Source organism: Elephantulus edwardii, unplaced genomic scaffold, assembly GCF_000299155.1.
Source record: "Elephantulus edwardii isolate Elephantulus edwardi_28Jun2011 unplaced genomic scaffold, EleEdw1.0 scaffold00099, whole genome shotgun sequence".
Classification (NCBI taxonomy): domain Eukaryota; kingdom Metazoa; phylum Chordata; class Mammalia; order Macroscelidea; family Macroscelididae; genus Elephantulus; species Elephantulus edwardii.
This window is the reverse complement of record NW_006399849.1, coordinates 12,586,817-12,593,382: the sequence shown is the minus strand read 5'-3', so window position 1 is coordinate 12,593,382 and position 6,566 is coordinate 12,586,817. Positions and strand designations below refer to the sequence as shown.

The following is a 6,566-nucleotide window of genomic DNA, read 5'->3' as shown; positions in this document are numbered from 1 at the left end:
ATATTGATTGCATCTCAATATTAAGAAAACAAACATCCTCAACAGTGGACTGATAGGCAACATCATGATGTACAAAGGACAGAGATTGTCAAGGACTTAATCTCATGTGGATGCACACTCAGTATACTTGGTACCAGCAGCTAAAAGAACAAGACACATATTGCATTTGGAAGTCTACAGTCAGCATGTGTCCAAAGCATTGAGGAGCAATGGTGTTAGTTTGAGGACTAAGGTGCACCTGATTCAATTCATATCATCTTTTCAGTCACTTGATATGCATCTGAGAGCTGGGCAGTGAATAAGGATAACAGTAGAACTGTTGCCTTTGAACTGTGGCTTTGGCTATTGAATATCCTGTGGACTGCCAAAAGAACAAATATGTCTTGGAGAAGGTGCAGTCATAGAGCTCCATGAAGGCAAAGATGATGAAACTTCATCGCACATACTTTGGGCATGTTCCTAGGAGAGGCTATTCTTTGGAAAGGGACATCATGCTTGGAAAGGTGGAGGGTCAGCAAAAGAGAGGAAGATGGTCAACCATATGGATTGACATAGAAATGACTGCATTGGGCTTGACTATGTCAGAGATCGTAAGATGGCACAGGACAGAACAAATGTGGACCATACTTGACTTAACGGCAACTAAAGACAATAGGAACTTTTATACATTGTTGGTGGGATTATAAAGTGGTACAACCACTCTAGAAGACAGTATAGCAGTTCCTCAAAAAGCTGAACATATAAAAGAGTTCTGGTGGCTTAGTGGCAAGAAGCTGCTCTGCAATCCCAAGGCACACAGTCTGAATCTATCAGATGCTCCGCTGGAGAAGGAGGGACAATCTCCTCCTGTGCCAGCTGGATCTGATTCGATGGTACACAACAAGAAAAAATAATTGAGGAAAAAATTAAGGAAACATTTTTAGGGCAAGTATCTGATTCCTTTAGTACTTAGACTTTGCTTACAGCATGGCCCCAAAACACCAGTCTTCTCTCCAGCCACAAATGAAAAAACGCTGCCTGCAGGAGAAGGCCTCTGTGAACTTGCTGAAGGGGGAAAAAGAACTCCAGGAAGCAAGTGAACATATTGATGAAATACGAAATGAAATAGACTTAATGAACAAGCCAGTGAGGAGATTTTGAAAGTAGAACAGAAATAGAACAAACTCTGCCGACGATTCTTTCAGAAGAAGTCAGAGTTGATCGCCAAATTCCCACATTTTTGGGTAACATTTGTCAACCATCCACAAGTGTCTGCATTGCTCAGAGAGGAGGATGAAGAGGGACTGCATTATTTGACCAGAGTTGAAGTGACCAAATTTGAAGATATTAACTCAGGTTACAGAACAGATTTTTATTTTTATGAAAATCCTTACTTCAAAAATAAAATTATCTCCAAAGAGTTTCATTTGAATGAGAGTGGTGATCCATCCTCAAAATCAACTGAAATCAAATGGAAATCTGGAAAGAACTTGACAAAACATTCAAGTCAAAGTTGAATAAAGCCAGCAGGAAGAGACAGCTTGAAGAACCAGAGAGCTTCATTACTTGGTTCACTGATCAGTCTGATGCTGGTGCAGATGAATTAGGAAAGGTCATAAAAGATGATATCTGGCCAAATCCATTACAGTACTATTTGGTTCCAGGTATGGATGATGAAGAAGGAGAAGGAGAAGAAGATGAAGATGAAGATGATGATGAGGGAGAAGGAGAGGAAGACAAAGGAGAAGATGACTAAGAACACTGATGGATTCCAACCTTTTTTCATTTTCTTCAGTCCCTGGGAGCAAGTTGCAGTCTTTTGTTGTTTTGTTTTGTTTCCTTTTTCTTCCCCTCTCTTCTGGTGTTCAGTCGCCCTGTTCTTGAGGTCACTTTTCTCTCCTTTACCCCATGGTTCTCAGCTTAATCTGAGGGAAAATACCGTGAGAAGAAAACAGTGGGAAAAGAATCTCTATCCCTTTCTGTTCCTAATTTTTTATCCCTTTCCGTCAACAAAAATATGAAATCAACACATCACCATGGTCTACGGGAAAAAAGAAAAACCTTCTGCTCCCTTCACTCTGCTGGAAGCTGGAGGGTGCTAGGCCCCTGTGTAGTAGTGCATAGAATTCTAGGGGTTTTCCTCCCTGTATATTGGGCTCAGATGTTACACTGTGCCTCTATGTGAATATGGACAGTTAGCATTTACCAACATGCATCTGTCTACTTTCTCTTGTTTAAAACGAGAAGGAAAAAAACTTTTTAAAAATGGGGTTATAGAAGGTCATCAAAGGATGGGTTTGAGATGCTTGGGTGGGTTAAGTGGGCATATTGGACAACATGGATTCTCCTTCGGAACGTTTAATTGTGATGTTTAATGGACATCCCTGCAGTTTAAGATGACACTTTTAAAATCAAATTCTCTCCTAATGTTGACTTTGGCCCTGCCACTTGAGGGAGAATCAGCAGATTCTGTAGGATCTTAATTGGAATTCATATTCTCTATTGTAATTTTGTTCCTGTTTATTTTTAAATTTTCTTTTTGTTTCACTGAAAAGATGATGCTCAGTTTTAAACATTAATAGTGTACAAGTTGCTTTGTTACAATAAAACTAAATGTGTACAGAGAAAAAAAAATAAAAAGCTAAAACACAGAGATCCCATCTGATCCAGGTATTTGACTGCTTGGACTATTATGTTGTTGTTAAGTGCCGCCAAGTTGTAGGCGACTCATAGCGACCCTAGGAATGAAAGACCTGGTAACTTGGATAGCTTTCTTCCTTTTTCCAGGTTTATAGGGTTTCCGGAGGCAAGCTATTTCGGAAGTGGATGCCACTCCTGCTACCAAGCTTGTTTTAATAGGGGAGTTCCACCAAACGCTGTCCACTTGCTGTACTGCTTGGACTATACTCTGAGAAAATGAGAACTTAGCAACAAACAGAGCTTTGAACACCAATGTTTGTAGCAGCATTATTCATCATAACAAAAGCATAGAAACAGCCAAAGTGCCTATCCACAATGGAATGGATTGAGAAATTATGGTACATTCACACAATGGAATACTATGCAGCACCCAGGAACAATGATTTTGTAAATTACCACTTCACATGGGAGGAACTGGAGAACATTATGCTAGGTGAACTAACTCAGTCCAATAAGGGCAAATACTGTAAAATACCATTATTGTAGAATGAGTACTAGGGTCCAAGGAAATGAGAGAGGGTGCTTAATCATAGGATTACACAATTTTATAGGTGGAGGGAGGAGTGGGTAAACAAAAGGGGAAAGATCCAGTATGAAAAACAATGTATACGGACTTGTAAGTAACACAGTATACAATAAAAGAAAAAATTTAATAAAAAGAAAACAATAATATGTTAGATTAAAAGTCAAGTTGAGGTCTACAAATTTGTCCCAAATTTGTCAATGTTTTCTGAAAACTTGCCAAACTTCTCCTTAAATTGACTTAAGATGAAGACTGAAAAGGAAACAAGTACTTTGGACATTTCCAGATTCCCATCAAAAATCTTCCATAAAAGGAGCACTTGCAAATTTGAGGCAAAGTGGGGTAAAGTTTATGAGGGACCCATGTCTCATTTGGGTAAGTTTGCTTTGAAGACCATAGATGATCAAAAGCACATGCTCCCTGGCACAAATCATTGTCTTTTCCTAGGAAAGTGGACCTGAATCACTGTCCAAAAAAGAACTGGTCCACATGGAACTATTTTAAGAAATAACATATGATCAAGAACCAATGATACTGAAGGAAGTTAAAACAGATTGAAGGCACTGGGGGGGAAACAATCCCAGGAACTGATGGAATGCTAATTGGGATGTTTCAACAGCCAGCCAGCCCTGGAGGTGCTCACTAGTCTATGCCAAGATATTTGCAAGATAAATATTTGGCCAACTGATTGGAAGAGATCAATGTTTGCTCTCATTAAAAAAATAAAACAAAAGAAAACAAAACAAACACCAACAAAATGGTGCCCCAACAGAGTGTGGAAATTATCAAACAATGTCTTTAATGGCATAGCAAGAAAAATCTTGCTGAAGGTTATAAAAAATGGCTGGGAAAATGTAATTAAAAAATCAACATGGAACTGAAGAAATTCAAGTTGGTTTCAGAAGAGGCTATAGAATAAAGGATATCATTGCTGGTATCAGATGACTATAAGCTGGAAATACAAAATACTAGAAAGATCCTTATTTGTGTTTTATGGACAATACAAATGCATTGCACAGTGCAGATTATAATGAATTATGACTAACATTGAGGAGTAGAATGGGAACTCCAGGATCCTTAATTATGCCGGTGCATATTTTGCACCAGCATAACGGAGGGTCACATATCTCTAGTTCTTCAAATTCACAGTGGTTCCATGGCGTAAAGATGGGTAGTGTTCTCCTTTAAGATTTACAGCCTCAGAAACTTGATGGAAGGCACTATGTGTTAGAAGTGACTCAGCAGTAGTGAGCAAGTGACTGAGAGCATGAGAAAGTGAGTGAGTGAGGATGTCTTTACAGTTCTAAAGAGCAAGAATATCACTAAAGACTTAAATGTACTGACCTTGTTGTTCTGAGATGCCATTGGACCAACAGATCTGAACCCTGCCCTATCTTGTGCCATCTTCAGTCTCTCTGATACACTTCAACCCACTACTATAGTCACTGTAGCAATCCATTCTCATTAAGGGTATTTCTGTCTTTTGATGACTCTCCACCTTCCCAAAATGATGTCCCTTTTCAAGAAATATCCTCTCCTAGAAACAAGTCCTTGGTACCAGCAGTAAGAAAATAAGGAGACACATTAGAAAAATGTGCAGTTAGGGACATCTCCAAAATTATTAAAGAGTAATGATGTCAATTTGAGGACTAAGGTGTGTATGACTCAGGCAATAGTCTTTTGGATCACTTGCATCTGAGAGCTGGACAGTTAATAAGGATGACAGAAAAAGAATTAACTTTGAGCTGTGGTGTCGGAGAAGAGCATTGAACATCCCGTGGAGAACCAAGAAAACCAATAGATAAGTCTTGAAGAGGGTGCAGCCAGAGTGTTCTTTGGAAGCAAGGATGAGGCTTTGCTTCACATACTTTGGGCATATTTCTAGGAGGGGCTATTCCTTAGAGAAGACAGAATGTTAGGAAGGGTGAAGGGTTGGCGAAGGAGAAGAAGACCCTCAACCCGGTGGATTGACACAGTGACTGCTGCAATGGCTCTTGTGTGTCAGGAAGTGTGAGGATGGTGCAGGGTAGAACAGGGCTCAGATCTTTTGTTCGTAAGGTTGCTAAAAGTTGTATTTGACTCGATGACACCTAACAAGAAACAAGTCCAAAGTATTAGAGACAAAGCTTCATCATATTTGCCCCTAAAGAGCGCTCCCACTACACTTTCTCCAATACATACAATATTCTTCTGGCAGTTCACATCTAGAGCTGAGTGAAAATGACAGAGAAGAACTGATACCTTTGGGTTGTAGTGTTGGAGAAAAGTACTGAATATCTTATACCTGACCATTGTCATTAGTATTTCCAACAGCTTCATATGCATGTGAAAGTTGGTCAATGAATAATGAAGGAAATAAAAAGATGAAAGCAGTGGGAAAATCTATTGTCAGGGACCCCTCCAGAGTACTGAGGAGCAACGATGGCAGTCTAGAGACTAAGGTGCTCCAGGCCATATTCTTCGTAATTACTTGCTACACATCAGAGAGCTGGACAATGACTAAGGATGACAGAAGAAGAATGAATGCCTTTGAGTTGTGGTGCTGGAAAAGAGTCTTGAACATACCATGGACCACCAAGAAAATAAACAAGTCTGTCTTAAAGAGGGTGAAATGAAGTTTCTCCTTGGAGGCAAAGATTTTGAAGCTCTGTCTCACATACTATGGGCATGTGGACAGGAGGAACTGGTCCTTATAGAAGGACATCATGCTTGGTAGGATGGAGGGACAGCACAGGAGAGGAAGACCCTGGATAAGACAGATTGATACCGTAACTGGGACAATGGGCAGGTGTGTTGGAGTCAGTGAGACTGGCTCAGAATAGGGCAGGTTTCAGAGGCTACACAGGGTCGCTATGAGTCCCAGGTGACTTGATGGCATATAAAAACAACAACAACAAGATAAATTTTTGGTTTTGGACTGTTGTGTTGGTGAAGAATATTGAATATATTATGACTGCCAAAAGACAAAGAAAACTAACTTGGAAGAAATGAAGCAGGAATGAGACTTAGAAGTAATGATGGTGAGACATTTTCTCATATATTTTGGACATAGTATCAGGAAAGAACATTCCCTGGAGAACGACATCATGCTTGGGGAAAAAAGAGTGAAGATCCTGAATGGGATGGATTGACACTCTGTGTGTCATAACAAATCTTGGCTAACATTGTAGAGAGTGGGAATTCCAGAATACTTAAGTTTTCTCATGCAAAATTTGCACATAGAACAGAGGTAGTTGTTTAAACAGAACAAGAGGGTGTTGTATGTTTTAAAATAATTAAAGGTGTGTTTCAATATTGTATCTTTTCACCATCATCATTCAATATTCATAATGAGCAAATAGTGCAAGAAACTAGAATATATGAA

The 6,566-nt window shown here is 39.5% G+C and overlaps 1 pseudogene; it reads left to right on the top strand.

The window, feature by feature from the left end:
* Positions 1-966: 966 nt before the first annotated feature.
* LOC102868396 lies at positions 967-1,672 on the top strand (annotated as a pseudogene).
* The last annotated feature ends 4,894 nt before the right edge of the window (positions 1,673-6,566 follow it).